Source organism: Salarias fasciatus, chromosome 6 (assembly GCF_902148845.1).
Source record: "Salarias fasciatus chromosome 6, fSalaFa1.1, whole genome shotgun sequence".
Lineage (NCBI taxonomy): Eukaryota > Metazoa > Chordata > Actinopteri > Blenniiformes > Blenniidae > Salarias > Salarias fasciatus.
In genome coordinates this window covers 40,365,362-40,372,088 of record NC_043750.1, presented here as the reverse complement: position 1 = coordinate 40,372,088, position 6,727 = coordinate 40,365,362, and positions in this window count along the sequence as shown.

Sequence of the window (6,727 nt, the reverse complement as noted above, 5' to 3'; positions counted from 1 at the left end):
TGCTGCTGTTGCTCCGTCAGCGCCCTGCTCATGCTCCAGCTCCGGCTGCGGCTCCGGCTCCGGCTCACACTGCCGCCGCGCCTCCACTGAGCTCCAGCCTAATCCTCCTCACTCTCTAAAAGCAGCGGGGGAGCTTCTCAGCTCCTCTTCACTCTGAAACACAAAGTATTGATCTAATCAAAGCCAGATCCTGCTGAACTTCAAAGAAAGACATCAAGTAAACAGTCCCTTTCAAACAGCCTCGCCGGGTTCACAGAGAAAGGAAATATGAAAGGCTCATTCCGTTTCATTTATCTATTTATAATCTAAATGAGAGATCAACTGCAGCCTACATTCTCAACGTGCATTGATCTGCCACATCAAAAACATTTTTTACAAGAATAATCAGCCACACTCTTCACCAAACCGGATTCTCACAACTGTGGCTTACACGTGTTTTCCTAACGAGTCCATGTCACAGGCTTCAACTCCAATTAATTCCCCAATCTGTTTCGGACGACCGTACCCTTCCCCTGTCTGCCTCTCTCTCTCTCTCTCTCTCTCTCTCTCTCACACACACACACTCTCACACTCACAGACACAATCCCAGAAATGCAGAAAGCAGCTGCGTGTGATGTGCACCACAATGACCTGAAACGTTAACGCACGCGGGGTAAAAAGCCCCGCGGGAGAAGCCAGCCGCTCATGCGTAAATGCGAGCGATCAATCGCCTTAATGTCTGCCCCGGAAGGTTATTACGAGTCGCAGCCCCGCAACGTGTCTCAACTGTCAACGCGGAGGCAGACTTGGCGTTTCGGAGTCAAACATCACCCCCGCGCCCGAGCCGCGCCGCGCGGAGCGGAGCGGCGGCGCCAAACCGCGGGGTGACGGCGCGCACGAGCCGCCGCTGAAAAAACTAGCAAAAAGCAACAAAAAGCACCGGTGATTCTTCCATAAAGGCTCGACTAACAACCCTCCCCGTCTCACCTCTCCACCGCATGCAAGATATCCAGCGACCAGACCGCCACAGGCTGAACAATGCGCGTGAATCAACGTACCATCGCAGAGGAGATCCAAACACGAGCGGAACGCCGGAAAAAAGTTGCGAAAATTACTCCATTTTCAGGCGAGGGTGTTTACGATCCAAAAACTCTCCGAAGAGTAATCCAACACAGAAGAAAAAAGGCAGCTGGGTCGTTCTACGAGCAGCCCGCTCCGTGCCACATGTGGAGTGTCTGTGCAAAACACGCGCTGTAGTTTGATGTACCCTGTCCCATCCAGGCTCTGACCTCAGAGGAGGCAGGCGCAGTCCCTATGTAGATCACCGGGGGTGTCAGAGGAAGGAGGGAGGGGGGCACAGCCCACTTTTTTCCCAGCCAGAAGACGCACCACCCCACAATACTCCTCTTTTTTTTTTAATCTGGGCTACACATTCATACATTCACCAGCGCGCCGCGCGCACACATAAGCTTCTTATCTATCTCACCGTATTTCTCGCCCACAAACAAGAAACACAGCCCGCATTTCTCAACTTCAAAGCTGAGCGGCAGCACATCAAAGCGGCCGAGAGAGGGGGCCTGTGGACCAGCTTCCAACGCGCAGCGTCCGTGCGCCGGGTACCGGGCGCGGGGCACCGGGAACCGGCTGCAGAGCGTGACCCGACGTGTGCGTAAAGAGCCCCCGACAACACCAGGCAGCGCGCACCGCTGTCCTGCCTGCCCCCACCCCCCCCCCACCCCACACACACACACACACACACACACACACACACAACACACACACACACACACACACACACACACACGCACACACACACACACCTCCTCAGGTTCTGTTTGCACAGAAATCCTTCGGGCTGTTCCTTCAACGAAAGGGTTAACGGCGCACTTCAAAGTAAAGACACCGCCAGCCAGGTCCCACACACACACACCACACACACACACACACACACACACACACACACACACACACACACACACACACACACACACACACACACCTCTTCGCGAAATAAAGCAGAATTAACTGGGTCAGAATACAAATGAATCTGCTTTAAACGTTTCTCCTCCCGCCGTGCGTAAATGGCACACATCGAGCGTTTCGCCGCTGAACAAGTTGACGGGGTTTAGCTCCGTGCCAGGACCTTATCAAAGAGAAGAGATCTGGAGCCGACTCCCCGAGGCGCGCGCGTCAGAAGTCAGTGATCCGCCGCGCCAATGGCGTCCTCTCACCGTCCGCCTGCCGCACACCGAGCCCCGACCGGAGCGCAAAGCAAACACGGCGCATACTTCAGTCTCCTGCGGCTCCGTCAAGTGACAGGAGCGACTCCAGCGCAGAGTACAGCTGAAACCTGATTCACCACACTGCCTCACACCAACAGCAGAAGTTAGGAGGGACGCAGTGGCGGAGTCACATTTCTAAACAAGGGGTGGCGAAGCCTCTCCAACAGGTCCAGACCCCAGGGAGGGAGCAGATCTGCTGTGATCTGGTACAGCTGGTAATCTGGCTGTCAGGTTCAGGTTCAGTTATAACTACGGTGCTGGGAAACACTGAAAACACAACTTTTTGGAAACTTCTCCCCAGGTGGAAGTTTTTGAAAACACCCAGGCTCCATCACCATGGTCCCAGTTCAGATGGTCCTGGTTCCGGTCCAGATTCTCCTGGACTTGGTAGTTTTAGAGTTGACAGGCACAATAATAACAGTCCAGCTGTTCTGTCCACATGGATGTGTGTGTGTTCTCCACTGTTAATGTTTACAGCAACCAGCAGCACCAACCGGTGGACCAACATGAAAACTCCACCATTTCCAGCATTTCTGCCATGTAAACATGAAACTTCTCTGAAACACCAAAATGATTCGTTTGCAGTTGAAACGTTGTCTTGTAAATGGGGCTTTTGAAACTGCCATAACCAACATGCTCCTGTCTGTTTACCCTGCACAGAACACACAAACATGCAAACGCACCCACAGTAAACTCAATCATGTAAGAGTGCTTATAGATCTATAATTTAGATCTTCACACTAACAAACACACAACATGGAGATACGCTGAGTGTTTATTACTGTGTATTTTGAGCTGTATATGAACATGGAATGAGTCTGCCCACATGAATCCACCCAACAGCCCTGGAGTGTTTATTCTGGGCCTGTAGAGGAGCTCTAACTCCGTCACAGAAACACAGAAAATCACTAAAAACACAGAAGAAGAGAGAAGTGTACATATGAACCCAAAACACTGATGCAGGAGCATGTGACACAAGAAGTTCTCCTCCTCAGCTTCTGCCTGTAGGTTAGTGTTTCCATGATTTCACCTGGAACGTTGAAGAAACTAAGAGAAAATTGTGACCTCTTTATAAATTAGCAGTGAAAAAGAACTCAAAACTGAAGTGGAAACAGTTAAAATCCCATCTTGTTAACTTACTGAATTCTACTTTTGGGGCTGACAAAAGTACCGGATCCAAACATTCGCTTCAGTCTGCCATCATAAAGTACCGTTACTCAATCGTTAATCAGTTGATCAAAGCAACACGAACAGTTTTCTGTGTGAAAAGATGGGGATGTAAAGCAGAATGAGATGAAAAGGCTTAGGGTTCGAATCGTGGGTGTATCGCTGACAAATTATGGTTTTAAGAGCAGCAGAGTTGATTACATGGTGTAAACTGTACTTAAGTATGAGTCGACATGAATACTTTCAAAAATACTCATAAAAGTAAAAGTACCCTCTAAATACTGCTTAATGACAGCGTCTTATTTGTAATTTGATTTCCCCCCCCCAGAAAGACCAGTTCTCTGAACACTTGTGATTAAAACCAACTTCAAATGAGGTTCACAGTCATTCAGACAAGATTCTTTAGGTTGCGGTTGGGTTTTGACAATCCTACAGAGAGTAACTGTCAAATCATTTACATATTAGTCACAGGATTTTGGCCACAGAGACGTCAGCCTAACAGACTCGGCGGTTCCACGTGGAGGGAAAATGGCACAGCATGACGTTTTGATTGAAATTGGACACAGAGCAAAGGCAGGAGCTGTTCTCCGCTCTTTGAATTCACATGACTTCTCTAATGTCATTGTGACAGACTCTTAAAGAGCGGGTGAGACAGTGATCCAATCCCATGCTACTTCAGAGGCTATATTGTCCCTTTGATGTTGGAAATCAACTTTAAAGGAGAATTTAATTATATAAGTCGACGGATTCTGATTCTCTAAACTCTCACGGCGGAACGGGGCGAGCGGACGGATGGAGCCGGGTTCTCGGAGATTCTCCAGGTCCCCGAGCGGCCGTGGCGCGCTGTGTGGCGGCTCCCATGCGGCTTTCCAGCTGTGTCAGCGTCTTTGTCCACATGTTTCAGGGTGGCAGTGTCATCCAGCGTGGCACCGTCCTCTGCTCAGTATTATTTTCGATTACATGCTAAAAACGGTCCGGTCCCGTCCTGCAGCCGCGCCGGATCAAACTTTCCAATGCATACATTTACAGTCAGCAAATTGCAGACTTTCTCACAAACGCACAACGGCCTTTTTAGGGTTCTTTGTCCGGCAGAGGAGTCGGGCTGATTGCGCAGACGTCCGGCTGACCACAGCTTCAATGCCGTGCGGTTTTGAAGACATTTTAAATGTACGTCCTATCAGGAAGGCGCGCGGTCCATCCCCCTACTGGACGCTGCGTGGAGCAGCGCGAACACCCAGAGGTCATTTATAGCCGCCGTTTATACCGGAGGGCAAAGCAAAACAACATTTCTACCACAGATCCAAGCGATCCGGCACCCAAACCACAGAGAAACCCCAGCGCTGTCCGCCAGGCAGCGGCGGCCGTCTGCAGCGCCGCGCTCATCTGATCAGGCCCGGCTCCAGTCGAAACCCCCGCCGCCTTATCAGAGCTTTTGAATGGAGCGTCCAGATATGGGAGGGGCTATAATGTAATTTTTGAACTGCAGGACAATCTTAAAAGTGGGATATTTCACATTTGGGGATAAGATGATATCTTTACTCAAATTAAATTAGGCCTCACGACGGGGAGAGGGGGAGAGAGAGAGAGAGAGAGAGAGAGAGAGAGAGAGAGAGAGAGAGAGAGAGAGAGAGAGAGAGAGAGAGAGAGAGAGACGGTTTAATTTTCTGCTGACAGGCAGGAAGCTCTGCTCAGGCTGCTTTTAATGACATGTAAAGTTCAGGCTATTCAGGATGTTTGTTTTTCTGCTGTGATCACCAGAGATGCAGCTGAAATTCCAGCTGCTTGCCGTTCTGAATTGATTTGGGAAACGTCCGGAGCGGCCGGACCCGTGAGACCACACCTGTTGACCCTTCAGTGTGCGCTCTTGTGTTCGGCCCTGACAAAGGGAGAGCGAGGGCGCCATAAAGTAGCCACAAGAAGCCCCTTTTGATGTTGACCCTGCCCTGACCCCTTTGTTGGGGCCCTAACCATTTCACAGCAAGATGCCAATGCTTTAAAAGCACAATACAGGATGAGAGCGCCGCCGCTGACTCGCCGCCCAGCCCCAATAAAACGGGGTGACCCGGAGGCTAATTGAGAGCTCGTGGTTTGGAGGGAATTAAAGACATCTGGTGCGTCGCCGCCGTTTGGAGATGAGGCTCATCTGTAATGAGAAACGTGCATCTCACCGCCGCCGCTGCAGGTGTCTCCAGGACGCGAGGAGACAGACGCAGGATGGGTTTCCTCAACGGCGTCTCAGGTTGAAATACTTCGGTTTGTGTTTTCGTTTCAGAAGAGTTTTATGTTTACACAGAAACACTCTGAAGTGATGTAGTTTTCATGTTCAGCCACTAGTTGGTGCTGCTGTTTGTTTGTGTAATGAAACCCACACACACACACACACACACACACACACACACACACTGCTTTCCGTTCTCAAAAAATGTCATTTTCATCTTTCTCATTCGGCATCGTCGTGTAAATGGACACACAAAACGCAACGGAAGTTTGGAGGAATAGGTGTGTTTGAAAGAACAGCTTGTTAGTAAAAAAGAAGAAAGAAGAAAGAGAAAGTTGATCTTCTGTCTTTGTGTTCTCCCTGGCAGTGTTAGTACTGTACTGCAGCAGTCTTTGATGGTGGATCATTAGTTGCATCAGTCAAACAGTGGGCCTGCATTCTCCCTTTTTTGTCGCCTCTGGATTTGCATCACATCACAGCCCACAGTATATGTTCCCACAATGTGAACAATCGCAGCCGTGCAGCCGCTTTTTAACGCTCAAATCCTGCACTTGCACTGGAAAAAAAAAAAAAAAAAAAAAAAAACCAGGAGGAGAGGGTGGATAATTGCAAATAACCCAATATTTGGGAGTTCAAAGGCTGTGGTGGGCTCGAGTGATAATTCTGGCTGAAGCATCACCATAAACACTAATAAAATTAAGTGCGTCGGAGGGAGGAGGGGGCGTGGCCTGGCGTCCCTTTGAACAGACCCTGTGATCAGTTCCCCCTCTCAATTAGCGTGTTGTCCACTTCTCCTTCAGCTGGGAGGGAGGGGGCGAGCCCTCCCCACCCCCCCCAAGCTTCCCTTTGAAGTGATTATCCCTTTATCTCAAGCCTGAGCGAGGAATATCTTGGGGGACAATGGCAAATTAAAGCCCATATGGAGAGAAGCGTGAATGTCTGTTTGTAGGCTCGGCTAGAAAAGAAGAAAAAAAAAAAAAGAAAAGAAAAAGGAGCAATAGAGAAATAATAGTGTGAGATGAAAAAAAGAGGAGGAAAATAGCATCATTCTGTTTGCACGAGCCGAGGGGGGCACCACCCC